This window comes from Sturnus vulgaris, chromosome 6 (genome assembly GCF_052056855.1).
Source record: "Sturnus vulgaris isolate bStuVul1 chromosome 6, bStuVul1.hap1, whole genome shotgun sequence".
Classification (NCBI taxonomy): Eukaryota; Metazoa; Chordata; class Aves; order Passeriformes; family Sturnidae; genus Sturnus; species Sturnus vulgaris.
This window is the reverse complement of record NC_142248.1, coordinates 20,630,438-20,648,603: the sequence shown is the minus strand read 5'-3', so window position 1 is coordinate 20,648,603 and position 18,166 is coordinate 20,630,438. Positions and strand designations below refer to the sequence as shown.

Sequence of the window (18,166 nt, the reverse complement as noted above, 5' to 3'; positions counted from 1 at the left end):
CATGCTGCAGCAGCCTGTCCTTCAAGGACTGAATCCTGTGCAAGAACGACCCAGGGCACAGCAGCTTGAAGGTGACTGCTGCCTGTGGGATGGACTCACACTGCAGCAGCTCACACAGAGCTGCTGCTCAGAGAAGAACATGGAAAAGTATCTCCAGTGGGAGGGAGCCCACAGTGCAGCAGGGGAATGACTCCTCTTCCTGAGCAGCAGGAGAAGCCTCGAGTGATGAACTGACCATAACCCCCATTCCCTGCCTCCATGTGCCACTGGGACAAGAGGTAGAGCTGGGAAGGAGGGTGGGGGGAAGCCCTTTGTTAAATTTTGTCTCCTCTGTCCAGCTGCAGAGAGGAGTGAATGAGTGGCCTTTGTGGGTGCCTGCCATCCAGCCAGCATCAACCCACAACACCCCAATAGGAATATTCTCCTAGTGGTACTTTTTGCAGTGTAATCTGTATCAGTCATGCCTCATACAGATGACTCCCCCCAAGTCAGGAAGAGTGAAATATTCAAAGGTGGTTTAAACTTGGTATTTCACATGAACATTAATCTGCCTGTGGCCTTGGAGTGCTGTGGTTATAGTTTGGCTGGGTGGCCAAACTGTCTGTATTCAAGGGAAACAGAGCAAATCTGTGGAGAACTGGAAACACTTTTGAAAGTCTTATTCACTGTAGATGAGATTGTTATACAGGAATGAGTAATTTTTAGCTAAGTGTATTAGTCTCCCAAGTGATTTGCATGTATAATCAAATGAAAAGACCTCTGAAATATTGAAACTCTAGATGAGAAAAGTGAAATTCTATTAAGAAAGAAAGAACCTCTGCATTTATAGCACATTCAGAGAACATATCAGAATATAAATTTAATGCAATACAGAAATGCTCATCTTACTTTAAAGGTAATTATATAGAAAAAGGGGCATTTAAAATGTATAAGTAGAGGCTTTTTTTTACACTCATACAGCATATAATTAACAAAGTTCTTTAAACCTATTCATAAAAGAAAGTAATAAAGCACTTGTAAATAATGGCAGTCTCATATTCTTTACAGTTAAATATCAATAATCAGAATGTCTTTTTTATACCTGGTTATAAAACTACATTTTTGACATATTAAGTAGAAGCAGGTATTACTAGCGTGACATTTCAATTTTCTAGAGATTTAGACATATTCATATAAAAAGGTTACAAAATGAAGAACTATAGCTATAGAAAGCTGGAATGCTTGCAAATTAAATCAATACTCTGCCTGCAAAACACAAAGCAATAACAGAAAAGTGAAGTTGCAGAACATTTCACGGCAGAATTAAAAGGTGTAGGTGTTGAGACCTTAAAATACTAAACCGTAGGTGCAGAAAAAGAGAACAAGAGAACTACAAAGGAAAGTACCAAAGCTTGTAGTATTGTACAGATCAATTAATAATGATTTGTTTTGCAGCAATTTCTGAATCTTCAGAAGATACCTTTGAAAAACAAATCCAGATTTCTCCAATGCTCATGTGTTACACAGTGTTTTAGAAGCAAACACTTCTCAGAAATAAGGGAGAAGGGGAAAATACAGAGAGGTTAAAAACATATGAAGAAAAAATAATAAAGGAAAACAGATTAGATAATGAGAGATTGTGGGTTGATTTTGGGTTGATTTTATTTCTTTTTTCTTCTTCCTCACTTCAGTCTTTAAGAGCCTTTATTGCAGAGTAGATCTCTATTCTGGCACATGCCATCTTGAACAGTGAGAATGCAGGGTGCTCCCAATAGATTATTCTGTGTTTGACCTTGTAGGGGTGTACAGCTGGCTACAATAAAAGCCCTACCACAGCAATAGAGACTGGTTGAATGTTACAAACATGGAATAAACTCAGATGAAATTAGTTAGGGTTAAATTTTTTCCCCTCTAATCTGACTACATTTAAATTTCAATGTTTAAGAACATCTCAGATTTTTTCCATGTTTACTGCTGTCCATGGAAAGATAGGGTACTTTGCCAGTTTGTAGTAAGAAGTGAGAAAAAAAATCAGTACTTTGCTGAAATTAAGCTCCAGTTGCCATTGCTACATTTCAGAAACTGCACCTTTAGAATCACAGTTTATGTTGCACCTAACCTTGGATATTTAGACTGGGTAGTTATCCACAAAGTAAGTTGAATGCTTAAATTCTTATTAAAATATCATGGCTTAACCCCAGGTGCCAACCAAGTGCCAGGGAGCTCTTGCTCACCCCACCACCAGTGGGATGGGGGAGGGAATAGGAAAAGTGAGAAAACATGTGGGTTGAGATAAAGATGGTTTTATAGGTAAAATAAAAGCTGTGCATGCAAGCAGAACAAAAGAAGGAATTAAGTTATGGCTTCTCAAATGCAGACACGTGTTCACCCATCCCCAGGAAAGCAGGGCTTTCTCGTGTAGCTGTTATCTGGGACATAAATGCCATCACTCTGAATGTCCCCCTCTCTCTTCTTCTCCCCCCAGCTTTATATGCTTGGCATGATGCCATATGGCATGGGATATCCCTGTGGTCAGCTGGGGTCAGCAGGCTGGCTGTGCCTCCTCTCAATGTCTCGAGCATTCCCAGCCTGCTCACTGGCAGGGTGGTATGAGAAGTAGAAAAGGCCTTGGTTCTGTGTAAGCACCCTTCAGCTGCAACAAAAACTTCTCTATATTATAGACCCTGTGTTCAGCAAAAATCCTAAAAACCCCAGCGCACTGTACCAGCCACTGAGATGAAAATGAACTGTATTCCATTCAAAACCAGGGCACAGAATGATTAAAAAAATCTTGATTATATGTTAAAAATATAAATGTTTTGCCTGCATGAACTAGATGTTCAATGTCAAAGAATATATTACCATATGTAAAGTTTTCCAAAGGCATTGTTTCCTGTTAAAATGACTAAAATTTCTTCCGCATATTTTTAGCTAAAAGATAATTATATCTGGACAGTCTTCAATATTGTATTTAAGACATTGTATATATAGAAACAAGATATTACACAAATAGATACATTTATAGCTACATATAAATCTATCTATCTATCTATCTATCTATCTATCTATCTATCTATCTATCCATGTATACATACACACATATGCATGAATACTTTTCAGGGTACATTAAAGGCAATTAATTAAAATAATTAAACCAAAATTTTTGCTATCCAGATTTATTTTATGACAAAAGATGCACTGGTTCTTATATGAGTGTTAACAAGCATTTTTGAAAGGAAAAAGGCAAATTCCCTTCACTCTTCCAAATTTTCAGAGCTGTACCAGAGGTAGGTTAGATCAGAATGTGCCTTCTGGATACTCCTGTGTTTCCTGACCATGGAGGAAGACTAGATTAAGTGTAGCTTTGTCCAAATTGCAGGTGGACACTGTGAGATGTCCCAAGGTCTTGGTCTTTCAGTTATACAGTCTGGTGACCTGGCTGGATGTCACTGTGTTTGCCTGCTGTCTGTATGCTCACTTTTCCTTTCCAGGCAAGTCCAGGAACAAGGCGAATGTTGGTGAAACCTCAAGGGCTTCCTGCAACACTGAATGTTGGTGCAGCCATGCCTGGCAGTCTAGACATTTCCCAAACTCCTCTGAGGGCCCCCACACAGAGACTTCAAATTAGATGGAATCAATCCAGCCTTTCATCTTTTAATACAGAAATTAAAGTAATATTTGCTCTTGAGTTTATATGAGGTTCTTTGGCTTCTTTCCTGTACACACCTCAAGATGATTTTCCTCATACAAGATATCCATCTTAAGATGAGAGAAATAACTCTCCTCTGCCTGTATGTGGTTCAAAATCACAATATTGCTACTTCAAATTACCCAGTGTGTCATTGCCTATGCTGAGAAGGTTGGAAAATGAGCAGCAAGTCAGCAACCATGGACTGGCAAGAAATTTAAAGAAACATTTTATTGAGGTTTTGGAACTTAAACTTCTGGATCAACATGGCATCAGCACTAGAAAATCCTTCCCTGTGGCAAAATCTGCTGGTACATCTGATTCCTCCTTTTTCTTCATTTCCATGCTGGAATGAAGAAAACTGAAACAAATGAACAAATTTCATTTTGATGCCAAAGCAGCATCCCTGGATCTGAAAAAGCAGAAATCTGGTCTACAGTGAGGATATTCAGACTTCTCTAACACTCAGCTTGATCAGACTTTTGAGCCGAAATTCCCCCGTGCTTGCTAATGGTGAAAAATGAAGTGAATACAAGCCAGGTGACTAAAGTGTAAGTGCTACATGAATACAAAGAAACATGCAAACTAAACTCTTTGAACTTAAAAGCAAAAGAATACCTATGTGGTTAAGTTGTTCCTATTCTTTTGTCTCATCTTTTTTTAAAGCTATCAAACAAATTTGGAATTGCTGTAATAATCAGTGATTACACAACAAAAGCGCATATCTATTTCAAACACATCACGACTACTTTATGAATTCAAGTATGATGGTGAGATATGGGATTATTGAACTGGTAACCTAATGATTAGTCCCCTTTTTTTCCCATTCCAAAGAGTAATTTATTCATGGGTTGGGAATCTTTGTCTGCATTTTGAAATCAGACCTCAAAAATGTGAAGCAAAATGCTCATCTTGATATTCATGATTTGGGAATTGAAAGTTGTTTGTCTTTCAGTCTCTTAAAAGTTGAATTTAATATTTTATTAAATCTGCCATAGTCATTCCCTTTTTTGAAGAGTGAACAAACATTAAAGAAAAATGACACTGACAATCTTAGGTCCAAAAGCTGAAGGAAGTAAGTGCAAAAGTAAAATATGGAAAAGAAATTAAGACATTTAAATAATAGAAAATTAATCAGCCATTTCTCTACCATAAAAGAAATGGAACTTTACTTACATTAAGGCTAATTCCCTTGTGTGATTCTGGAAATCTTGTTCTTTTCACTGTACTTGGATGTAAAGCTATTTAAGAAAGTAATTTACCACTTTGCTGTTGTGCCGTATGACACTGTTTCTACAAAAATCACCATTTCAGTAACATGTTCCAGGAGAAATCCAACGAGCTAAACATCTTGAGTTACTCATTTTTACCCCTTCAACCACTATGACAAGTGTTTCTTGAACCTTGCTTAAAAGTTCTCTCATCCTTGCAGGGCACCTGGAAGCTTACCAAATTCAGGCTATTTTGATCTGTGAGTGGGTGGGAGGTATCAAATGAGGATTGGATTACCATGTTTGATGGATTATTGCGATGGTAAAGAAGACCCAGCTAATCACAGCACAACTCTGGCCTGGGCTGCGGTGAAAAGGCAAATGTTATTTTATCAAAATATTATCAGTGGCAGCACTGAAGTAACTAGGCAAATTATAAGAAGTTGATGTGTTTAAATGCAGGAAATGGACACCAGCAGGATTAAAGAAATGGAGCAAATGCTGAACGCTAATGGATAAAATAAAATAATGCAGTGTGTGTATCAATAAGGAAACTGGGGAATGACTTTTAATGTGAATAATTTCACAGAGTGAAGTGGAATATGAGAAAGGAATGGCAAAATCTGTGATTAGAAGCTGAAGTCAAATTCAATTCAGAAAGGAGAAAATATATTTAATGGGAAGAATGATTCATGCAAATTGTTGCAGGGAGTTGCCTAATTACAAAAGTAGTTACCTTAATGCAAATTTGCCATTATTGGTCTCTGATGTATGAAAGAACACATTGATCTTCTTTGAAGGTAAACTCTACCAATATATTACAAAATAAAATAAACATCGCTGCTGTTGTTTTCACGTCCCGTATCTCAGAGTTCAGGGGAGGCTGATAAAATACAAAATTTATTCTTATTCTAGTTATTTTTCTAAATGTTTCAGGAATTAAAAACTTCTGCCCATAAAAATGATAGCTCATATTCAGGCCTCATAACTGGTACTCTGCCAATCAAAGAAACATAGGCGTTACTGCTTGCTACTGTTTCACTCAGTAAACTCAGGGAGACATCTGTAGTTTTGCTTGCCTTTATGTGAGGAATAAGGGAAAGACATATACATATATTTATGAAGTACAATAGAGAAATACAGATGACAATTTAATACTAATAATACAAATGTATATTTAGTTAGACTAACTGAAGCTTTTATGGAAATCAGTGAGAGCTGCAAATGCGGCAGAAAATATGCCTCTCTAGAAGACACACGAGATTCTTTAGAATAACAGTGGATAAGGTGGTAATAGCAAAAAGGATACCTGCTTATTGTTAGAAAAAAAACAAAACAACCAGGCTTATTTTTAGAAGATCTGAAATGAAAGTATAAGTCTAGTACAAAATTTCATATCTTATAGAAGAAAGATGAAGCAGGCAGTGTTTTTTGGGGGAAGGGATGCTGTTGTAGAGGCACGCCAAGAAAGAAGGAAACTGTCTTTCCTTAACAGTTGTAGGCAGAATTTGTACCAGAGCCATGATACTAAGGCTGAATCACTAGAGGATGTGTTTAAAACAGCTTGGTCTATTCAAGTTTAGAAGAGCTGATGAACTGTAGTTTCAGTAGGGAAGAAAAAAAAGGATAAAAAAAAGAAAAGCAAAACTATAGCAAAGCAAGAGGGCCATATGCTGACTTTCTGAGTAGCCATTTATGTGATAGTAAAGGTAAGAAGCTTTTGCCACTTATTTTTTGCTACTTTTTTATTACAAGTGCATGTGGAAAGAAGGCAGGATGGTATTAAACTGACATCCTGCCCCAACTGCCAGAATGTCTTGTTATGGCTTCAAAGACTGGATTCACACAGCAGAAGGCACTGTCTGCTTTACTCACTTGCACAATACTAAGGGCTCTTGTACAGCCTGTGGGAAACCTGGGCTCAAATTCCTCTTCTGCTGTTGGAAGAAATGTAAGTCTTTTTCATTTCTATGGTAAGAAGAAACTCAATTGCCAGACTGCAGGGTATTTTGAAATGGAGAACTTCTCAGTCTCTTGTTAGTTCTTTTTCACTTCACATGTCATACTTAAATGTTCTTCAAGTTAGAACAAAAATAGCTATCTAGTTCCTTGAGCACCTGCCTGGGAGATGGAGAACCTGAGGTTTTTGGTGCTGTTTGACTTAACGATAGAAACAAACAGGGTCTGTGTTAACTTGTTCTCACTCCTGTGTGTGTGAGCCTTGGTGCTCCTCTCACCAGAGATGTTGTTCAAGGCTGCACCATTGATGTTCCCAAAGGAGGAACTTGTTGATGACACACAGGGATGAAACCACTTGATGGCATTCAAACTGCATCTCTGGCCAAAGAAAATTGCTTGTAAACTTTGTTTTGCACATGTGGAACACACTTCGGACTCTGGTTTGCAAGTGCCAGCTATATTTACTAGCTTCTCAGCTCTTGCATATTCTTTCATTCTTTCTCCAGCCTGACTTCTTATCTCTATGCTTGACCAGCATTTTTTTTTTTTGCACTAAATTCCATCCTTCTGATCCTGTCGGAATTATTATGTCTTCCTCAAAACGACCTGACTTTGTTTCTGTCATTGCAATTTGTAGTGCAAGTCTCCAGAAAACCAGCAGACTTTAACATTATCATTATTATTTTTCATATACAGACCTTGCATATTGATGGAAAGACCCAGGGATGATTGCAAAAACAATATCTCTAATCTATTGTGGTTTATTTCACATGTTTTTCTTTAAGGTAGTTACTAATTCCTAGATGTAAAGAAGTTAATTATGGAAAATTTGAACTGACTATACAATTCTAATAAACTATTCCTGCTTCATCTTTCATTTTATGCAGAAATCAAATTGCAGATCTTTGTCAGAAATGAGTTACCTCAGCAGGGTGCAGAACAATAATTATTCATGCCAGGACTGCGGTGATAGACATTACTCATAACGACTCAAATTAATCATACGGCATATGATTGATGATGAGTACATCAAATTGTGTGGTGTGGACACATGAGAACTGTGGATATTGCTAAACATGTCTTTGATCCAAAATCAGAGGTGACTTCTTGAGAGAGGTCAAATTATCTGACTGTTTTGTTTAGTCGTTAATATGGATCTACATATCAAATAAAGGCAATCAAAGTTCACTCCATTTTCCACTGACAACTTTAAAATCTCTGGAAGAATCTAGAAACATTACTGCTTTGCCACAGAATGTGGCCAGTGAAACCTGCCTGCATGCCAGCATAACGTGTTAAGATCTGTATAAAGGTCTTAAAATTTTACAAGTGATTTCTCAAGTCAAAGGGAAATTTAATAAAGACAAAAGTAAAATTAACTCCCCATTTAAGGATTACCTTGATTAGGTAGAAGAAGGCTTTTAATTTTCCCCTTTTGAGACTTTTTTTCCTTAACCACATGTTGTTAGCTAATAATAAAGGATCAGATTGATGTATAGGTTTAGCTGTCCTCACTGAAGCACTATGTCTCCACATAATCTCTATAGATTTTGAGTTTGCCACAGGATGGAGGATAAAGGCTTTTCACTTCGAATTCCTTACTCTTTCATGTCCTCTGCACACACGAGGAGGGTGTGAAAGTAATCTTGGCTCTCGCTGCTCAACATGGCAGTGAGCTGAGCTGGCAGGGGTGGTAAATAATCTATACTATAGAGCATTTGCAGGTTACTTTCTTTCTGGAGCAAGCAGGCAGTCGAGGCTGAGAAAGGGGTTGGAGCTCTCTGAGTCACAATTTCTTCCCCAGTTCGCTCTGGAGGTGCTATAACTACTTGCTGTCCCAGACATGGGCAATTGAACACAGGCTCAATTTGGCCCTCAATAAAGAAGAAATCATGAGTCTGAGAAAAATTGTTCCATTTCATGAACCAATTTTCTTATGAGAAGACACAGCATATCCACAGAATTTCTGCAAACAGCATAGAAGACAGATGTATATTATCTGTGATGAGAGGAAATGGCTGAATTGCTTATTGCAAAAAAAATTAGTTTCCTTGATGACTCATTATTTTAAAAATTGCCTGTCAACTTAATAAGTGGACTTTATTATTATTATCATCGTTTATTATTTCTATTATAGTAGCACTCAAGGGTTGCAGTGAAAAACTGGGGTTTCATTGTGCTAAGCACCATGTACAAATAAAGTCTCTGATGGTCCCTGCCCCAGGAAGCTTACTATTTTGAATCCCCAAATTGCAAAATTTTGAGCATATTTTTTATTTCAAGTCTCTGGGTATGTATTTTAGCAAATAAACTGTTGACAGTTTTTTACCCTGAAGGATTCTTTTCTTTTAAAGTAGAGGAAATATCTGGATAATGCAACACCATTAAAAAGGATGTGAATCCCTGTTTGTCCTTAGCAGACAGTGTCATATTAAAGTGCATTATGATCTCTGATTAAGAAATCTGCACAACTAGTAAAACTATTGACTTTGAATTCATTAGTTCTAAATCTTCAAGAGATACCGAAATAGATAGGTTCTAAAATAATTGATTTAGGTTGTCAAAACACACATGGTGAGTACGTACATATATATACATAAATATATATAGATACACACACATACATATATATATATGATATATTTGGTTAGCAATTTGATAAGTAATAAGTTCATAGAATCCTAGAATGCTTTAGGTTGGAAGGGACCTTAAAAATTATCTAAGTTTGACTCCTATAATGGGGCAGGGACACCTTCCTCCAGGCCAGGTTGCTCTGAGCCTCATCCAACCAGGCCCTGAACACTCTCAGAGATGAGGCAAACACAGCTTCTCCCCACAACCTCTTCGAGTGCCTCACCACCAAGAACTTCCTCCTAATGCTAATCTAAACCTGCTCTCTTTCAGTTTGAAGCCATTCCCTCTTGTCCTGTCACTCCAGACCCTTGTAAAACGCCTCTTTCTACTTTTCTTGGAGGCTCTCTTTAGGTACTGTGAGGCTGCAAACAGGTCACCCCTAAGCCTTCTCTTCTGCAGGCTGAACGATCCCAGTTCTCTCAGCCTTTCCTTGTAGCAGAGATGCTCCATCCCTCTGATGATCTTGGTGGGCTCCTCTGGAGTCTCTCCAGCAGGTCGCTGTCCTTGCTGTGCTGGCACCCCAGAGCTGGTGCAGCCCTGCAGGTGGGGTCTGACAGAGCAGAGCAGAGGGGCAGAATCCCCTCCCTGGCCCTGCTGCCCACGCTGCTTTGGATGCAGCCCAGGACACCCTTGGCTCTCTGGGCTGGGAGTGCCCATGGCTGGGTCATGTCCAGCCTCTCCTCCAGCAGCACCCCCAGGTCCTTCTGGGCAGGGCTGCTCTCATCTGTCCATCCCCAGCCTGGGCTGATACCGGGGGTTGCTCTGACCCAGGTGCAGCACCAACACTTGGCTGTGTTAAACCTCATGAGATTCCCATGGAGCTGCTCCTGGAGCTTGTCCAGATCCCTCTGGATGGCATCCTGCCCAGTGGTGTGCTGACCACACCACTCAGTTTGGTGTCATTTGCAAACTTGCTGATGGTTCACTCAATCCCTCTATGTCATTTATGAAGATATTAAATAAATCAGGTTCCAGTACTGATCCCTAAGGGATACCACTTGTCACTGATGTTCATTGGTACTCTGAGTCATTGGCCACTATCCTCTGGATGTGACCATTCAACCAATTCCTTATCCGTCTAACAGTTCATCCATCTAATCTGTGTGTCTTTCTTAACAAAGATATTTTTTTTAACAATATCACATTAAAAATATAGCATTAAATGAAGGCACTCAGTGCTGGCACCAGTAGAGAAATGATTTGCCAACCATCAGATATAGGAAAAAAACCCTGATATTTTAATAGATGCTGAATAATAAGCAAATCATTAGGTATTGTGTCATGATGTCTTTACAGCTTTACCTGTATTTTTAGTAGTAACAATATCTCCATAACTCCCACCTTCATATCTTGTCCATTATTTTTTTCCTACTTAATTTGGCAACTCTAATTGACGATAATTTCAGAGTCACTGTAGCTTCTTAAAGTAATTCATATCACATTCACCTAGCAGTATGAGCTGCCCACTCCTTGTATTTCAATGAAACTTTTCAAAGAGAACATTTTGTTAGGACTTTATTCACTACTTAATTTAGCTTGCTTAAAAATCATCTTGATAGTCTATAGAAATAATGGTACACCAGTGTTAAAACAGTCTATTGGCAGAAGTGGAACCTCAGTTATTTGCCTGAGGCCTGAATTTAACATTTTGCTTTTATATTGCTCTAATTTGATGTTGGGTAGTCTGTTTCTTAAAACTGTAGAATTCAAAACCACAGAGGCAGAAGTTATTCAGTAGTTTCTCTTGGAATGTGAAAGTGTGATGTTTTTAAATCAAAATTTAAGAGCTGCTTTTACATCTACTTTATATTCCTGTATAGTAGGCTATCAAAGCTTGTTTTGTGGCATTTCTTAGGTGCAAATGAGGAAAAACTCCTAAGACTGGTGATTTAAAATTTTCTAGACTTTAATTGAACTTTTAATTAACATTCCGACTCTAGAGTATCATTTTCTCTTGGTCTTTCTTAAAGGCTATTTCTCCTTCCAGTCAATTATGCATTATTTTTTCAATTGGCTTTTCTTAGTGAAGTGTCATTTACTTATAAAATTAACTGCCCTGTACCATAAAATTCATTGCAATGCAACACACTGTGCATCACTGACCTGCCCAAGGTAGTGCTACAGACCTCAGGTAAAGGTGAGAATGAAACCTTACAACTTTATAAGGATTTCATACCAGAATCTTAAATGCCTAGACATTTCTTCAGTGTAATGTTTTAATAAGAAGGGGAAGGAAAATGCTCATGAATCAGTTCAGAAACCAAGAATTACTTCTGATTTGTAGTGCTGCTCCTGTGTAGTGTTGCTCCAGTGTGCATTAACTGCATATTTTGCTGCTATATTAAAACATTGAGTTATGGTGAATGTGTTTATTCCTTGATGTCTGAAGGGCAACCATATAATTCTGGTATACATATTAGAAAATAGTTTTCCAGGATTTTTTCAGTAAAAGTATCCCCCCTTCCAAGTATTTCTGACTGTCTTTTTATCTGTACTTCTCAATTAGTTTTGAAGGATGTCATTGTGTACCCTCAGCCTGGGAAGTGAAGTAATCAGGTAATATTCAGAATCACTGGGCTGTGTAATCTGATTATGAATGTTTACCTTGTGATTCTGCCATAGAGGAGAATCAAAGCCGTGGGAAGGACGCACAGAGAAAATACAAAAATGAGCTCTCAGAAGTTTATTCTTCTGAAATGCATATTCTAAACTCAAGACAAGCTTGTAAAAACAGAAATTAAAAACAAAAAACCTTCTGTGCTTTATATTAAAGCTTCTCTTTTAGAGAACATAACAGATCACTAAATAATTCTTCTGTCTTTATATTTTCTGCTCAAGCTTGCTCAAAGCTATCTTATGAAATGTGAAGCTATCATATGGGAATGAATCAAAGCATTTTGAAATAAATTTGGTTAAATCTTTTGGGCAGGCAGCTACTAGGCAAGTAATCAGTTCTATGAAGTACTGATATTGCTTGATGCTGTATAGTAGTAGCAAAAGAATGTTAGATTCTGCTCACAGTGGTTCTATAACAGAGAAAGACTAGGGATAAATTGGAACAGAGTTGAAGTGATGATTTAGAGACAATGAGAAAAATCTAAGGACCTCATAAAAGCTGTAGGCTAGATAAGGATCAGATAGAGATGAAGAGTTGGGGAAGAATATGGAAGCGTAGTGGAAAAAAACTTCCTCAGAGATATGAGCTCCTAAAATTATTCTGAAGATTAACCTGCATTCATGACAATAGTATGTCTCCTGGGAGGTCATTTCAAATGCTAAAAATACCTTGAAATCAGGATATCTTTTTAATAAAAAAATTGCGTGTGTTTGAATAATCCCAAGAAAACCATATTGCGGAGAAGCTATAAAGGTTTGTTTATAGGCTATGAGTTCCCATATCTACTGATATCAGTGATGATTCAGTTACCCTCTTACACAAAAACAATTTACAAAGTTCTATTTCTGTCCACAGAACCTGACGGTATTTTTATAGGGTGGCTATGATTCAAGAGAGAATGCATCTTGCCATCAGCAAGTGAAGGCAAAGTGGGTGGGAGAGAGGAGGGAAGGGGAAGAGCTGTCATTCATTCCTTTATTCACTGAGTATAACACAGGGCAAGAAAGAAGCAAGAAGGAACCATGGTTCTGTGATGTGACTGCAAATCCTGTAGCTTCTGGAGCTGTTCCTGATATGCTGCAAAATGCACTAAGATTTTCCAAATCTGCTGGTCTGACCGTATCCCACAACTCACAATATCTATACCAGGGATACATACCATGCACTAGTGGGTGTCCTGGCTAGAGTTTCTGCCTAATCACATGATCCAAAAGTGACAGGGAAGCTTTGTCTTACCTGAAGTTTCACATATAGTAGAACAAAAATGTGCAGCATCTGTTGTGACTTGTGCTTACCTGGTTTAGGTTGCATTGAAGCCCCTCATGAGAAACAACCTGCAACCTTCACAGTCTGGATCAAGCCTAGTTGCCAGGCAAGTCTAAATGCAGTTCATATTTCTGTAGTTATTGCAATAAAAATCTTACAGTCATGTCCTTCCATTGTAGTCCTGATGACTGGAAAACGGCCTGTTTGCTCAAAGACTCTCTTCTCCTTGTGAAGAGGTAATGCAACTGAATAGAGCTGAGACTTCATTTGTTGAAATCACTTCAAGCTCTTCTCCTATGATGCCTTATTTCTTAATGCCTGCAAGTTTCATTCTCTCATTAATAATAATGATTTATTTATTTATTACTTTTATTTTCTGCAGGTAAATGCCAGCTCAGGAAGGAAGGTTTTCAGCAGGAAGCAATCTTTGCCCTTTGGTAATCTAAGGTTTTCACTGCTGACTTCTTGCCTTTACCAATCATTATTTTCCTTCCCATGACTTCTATCAAATGTCTTGAATTCTATTAAATATAACACAGAATATCCTGAATGTAGGATTTGATTAAGGGGTACAGTTTGAATAATTACCTTTTACAAATTATTAAAGAATGCAGAACAAAAACAATGACAAAAAATCAAGGCAATTGTCTTTTGGAATAGGTATTCCTTAAACATTTATTGGACATGTGTAAATTTTTGAGTTGATTTGAGACTGGATTTTTGGGATTATTTTATGATAGCATCACTAAAAGAAAGTCATCACTATATAGAGGCTGAATCACCAGAGAAGGTGTGAGCGCCTGGACATGTAATCAAAATTTTGAATAGATATGTCAATGAAAAAAAAAAAAAATCTGTCATGCATATCTAGCATTAGGTGGAAATAAAATAGGTGGAAAAGCAAAATTGTCAGTTTTTCAAAAGCAAGGATATATAAGAGAATATGGGAATCTCATGAGTTTACAAGACCAAGGTGGTGCTGCATCTGGGTCAGAGCAACCCCCGGTATCAGCCCAGGCTGGGGATGGACAGATGAGAGCAGCCCTGCCCAGAAGGACCTGGGGGTGCTGCTGGAGGAGAGGCTGGACATGACCCAGCCATGGGCACTCCCAGCCCAGAGAGCCAAGGGTGTCCTGGGCTGCATCCAAAGCAGCGTGGGCAGCAGGGCCAGGGAGGGGATTCTGCCCCTCTGCTCTGCTCTGTCAGACCCCACCTGCAGGGCTGCACCAGCTCTGGGGTGCCAGCACAGCAAGGACAGCGACCTGCTGGAGACACTCCAGAGGAGCCCACCAAGATGATCAGAGGGATGGAGCATCTCTGCTACAAGGAAAGGCTGAGAGAACTGGGATCGTTCAGCCTGCAGAAGAGAAGGCTTAGGGGTGACCTATTTGCAGCATCACAGTACCTAAAGAGAGCCTCCAAGAAAAGTAGAAAGAGGCGTTTTACAAGGGTCTGGAGTGACAGGACAAGGGGGAATGGCTTCAAACTGAAAGAGAGCAGGTTTAGATTAGCATTAGGAGGAAGTTCTTGGTGGTGAGGCACTCGAAGAGGTTGTGGGGAGAAGTTGTGTTTGCCTCATCTCTGAGAGTGTTCAGGGCCTGGTTGGATGGGGCTCAGAGCAACCTGGCCTGGAGGAAGGTGTCCCTGCCCCATTATAGGAGTCAAACTTAGATCACTTTTAAGGTCCCTTCCAACCTAAAACATTCTCTTATTCTATATTCTGATTCTCACTAATCATGCAGGGATAAAATGACCTAAAACCCCCTATACTTTTACTAGAAATGCTAAGATTCTGTCAACACTATATAAACAGATGACTTAATCATCTTGATTGTCCTATAAAATGCCCAAATATTTTTCCATTATTAGAGTTCCCACCTAAAGATCTCTGGAAATAGTTATACGCCTAGGTTTAATCATCACATTTGCTTAATGTGAGATATTGAGGGTTTATTTTTTTTAACATTGGTTTCTACTGTAAAAGACTGGTTGATTTTAAATTCACACTTGAATTTTTATCTCCTTGGATGATATAAGGTGTTGTTTATTTTTCTGTATCAGATTCTCCAGATTTTTTATCTTCATTTAGGTACTAATAGTCTTCCAGTGATGCCATCTCTGTGTTTTAGACTGGCAAAATTTTGTGTCTTCTGTTTTCTCTCTTTGCTGTGTACATATATTGATGTTTGTATAATGTATATTTTTACATTTAAATAACACTGACAATGTTGCCTTAACTTTGTCTGACTCTGATACTGTTAATTTGGACTCACATTTCAAATCAGAAACCTGATTTGAACACGAGGGCTGCAACTTTATTTGCAATCAAATGTAACGGTAACTAATTTGTTATGTAAGATGTGCCAAGAGCAGGAATAAAGACTTCATAACTTATTATGGGTTAATAAATGGATTTCTCTGGGGAAGGATTAAATAGGCAGACAACAACAGACAAATTATATATTTCTGTATTTATGGTAAAATCTCCACAGGATGCTTACCACTGTTCTCTGAATTGGGTGATTTTCTTAGCACTCAGATCCCTTGTTCTCCTACCAGTGTTTGCATCTCTCAGGTGTGGCCACTGATGTTGTGACATGTCTTTAGCAGGCATTCTTCTTTGCATCTTCTGCCTCCTTTACTCTTATCTGACCTTATGCATAGTATTTTTTCTCTATCAGAGAATGGACACTTGTTCAATAGTTGAAAGCTATCATCTCGTAACAGCTTTAACCAAATAATTTTTTTCCTCACATCCTGTCTATTCCTATCACTGTCAGTTATCTCAAAATTGATTTTACTTTCCTGCTTAGAAGTGTCAAGTTAAACGGAAGTGCCTCAGAAAATATTGAGCCATAGTAAATACCCTGCATTCCTTTGACTAATTTATTTCAATTGTTAATGTTTAATTTTCTAAGCTCGTTATTATAGAATTGGTTTAGAGGGAGCTCAGCAGCTGTCTGTTACCTGTCCCACCATACTGTGATTAAAATATTGTTTCCATTGCAGCCCAGTAAAATACCCAGCTTCACTGATATATGTTGTGATATATTCCCTCCCTTCTGCTCATCTGCCTTTCTAGTTTTACCATTTTTATTATTTTTAAAAAATATCTGTAGCACAACCAACTCCAATTAGATCTTTACCCTTCAGGAGACTCAAACCTTCTGTCATGCAGCTTGCCTATTGATATAACATCTGCTATACAGAACGGTTACATCCTATATTTAGTAGGTTTAAACTGCTATGACATAGAAATCTCTTCATTTCAACTCCAGCAAGCTGGGGAGTCAAATTCCATTTCTGTGCATGAGTAAGAGGCAACTTCCTTATATGCTTCCTGTTAAAGAATTTCTGGTCATCTGGGATAAATCTCAAGTTCTTGAAAACTTTGAGCAAAGCTGAGACTAAGATTTGTTTTAGGATCATTTTAACTGAGTCTCAGGGCTGGTGATAATTTCATTTTCATGATACTTTGATTTCAAGATCACAAATGCTGATGAAAATCTAACATGCTTATCCTTGCCATCTTACTGTCTGTGCCAAGAAATTCTACATGGAACAAAGAAATACCTCCCTGCAACTGCAACTAACTGACTCCAGCATCTAGAACAACATAACTGGTACTCTTCAGATCATGGTCTACCATTCTGCTTTTTCTCTGAGACTGGAGTAAATGCTCATGGTGAGTCTGGACCTACTGAAACTCTAGCTGAGACTTGTTCAACTCGAATCTCAGCTGGTATTCTGAAGAAAAGGTCAAACGACAGGGCCCCAAGTAAAGTAGCATGTGCTTAATTTTTCTTACTTTTTTTTTTTTTTAAGATTTTACTTGCTGTGAAATTATACCTTGCCTTAACCTTTTGTGTATATACCTTTCTTCTTCTCAGAGATAGCTCCTTGCTTTCAACTTAATTTTATTTTTAATTCATAAATTGCAAAGGCCAAAACCATAAGATGCTCTTGTGCAAGAATTAGTTTTAAAATCAGATTGAAGAGAAAGCAAAAGGAAGAAGGTGTAGTGACAGAGAACTTTTAGTTTAAAATCTTCCACTTTTTGTGTTTTGCAAGCTTTCTTTTTTTTTTTTTTGTTGACTTTGGGCACATAATAAACAAAATCACTTGTGCCCATGGTTAGAATTCAGATTACAGAAAAGAGAACAAATATTACCCTCATTTGTTCACCATTGCTACTGCTCGCATAGAGAGGGTCAGTTTTAGGAGCAAAGTTAAAAAGCCCTTGTTGTGATTTTAAGAAAACACTGGGTAATGAACCACAATGACATTGTTGCTGGTTCTTAGAGATCTCCCTTCCCCTCTCTGAACAGAAAATACCACCTTTTCATTACAGTTTAAAAATAGAACTATCTATTCAGTTGGTGTTACAGACTCCCATGCCATAGCTTTTAAGGTCTGTTAAGTCTTGATACTTTTGCTTAAGACTGAGAGACCCCATTTTTCCTATGTTGGAATTTCTCTCATCCCAATCAATTTTATGCCAGCATTGTTTAAAGCTATACTACTGATGGTTTACTAACCATTAGAAAGACAAGAACTAGGTTTCAGAAAGCTTTCTCATCTTTTCTTAGAATAAAACTACCACACAATAGCCATAATTTTGATTAATTCAATAAAATACACAAGAGCTTCATTAGCTGGTGCAGGTCCTTTGGAGTAAATAAAAGTCAATTGTAATTTCATGTCAACTGGTCTAGCTCCATTTCCAGCAATAGATTTATCTTTGTTTATAGCAGTTGAGAATTTAGCTTACTGTTCTGGCACAAACAAACTCTATTATTTTGTACCACTTTT

General features: G+C 38.0%; 2 long non-coding RNA genes across 2 annotated transcripts in view; both read left to right on the top strand.

Moving 5' to 3' along the window:
* The window catches only part of LOC148223349 (uncharacterized), a 40,380-nt gene that overhangs the window by 14,728 nt on the left and 7,486 nt on the right, over nt 1-18,166 (top strand). The window contains exon 2 of the long non-coding RNA XR_015804562.1: nt 16,902-17,039. This is a non-coding gene — a long non-coding RNA (uncharacterized LOC148223349). The remainder of the gene's footprint in view (nt 1-16,901; nt 17,040-18,166) is intronic.
* On the top strand, nt 10,219-15,591 carry LOC148223350 (uncharacterized). The gene is made up of 2 exons (XR_015804563.1): nt 10,219-13,590; nt 13,737-15,591. It is a non-coding gene; the product is annotated as an uncharacterized LOC148223350 (long non-coding RNA).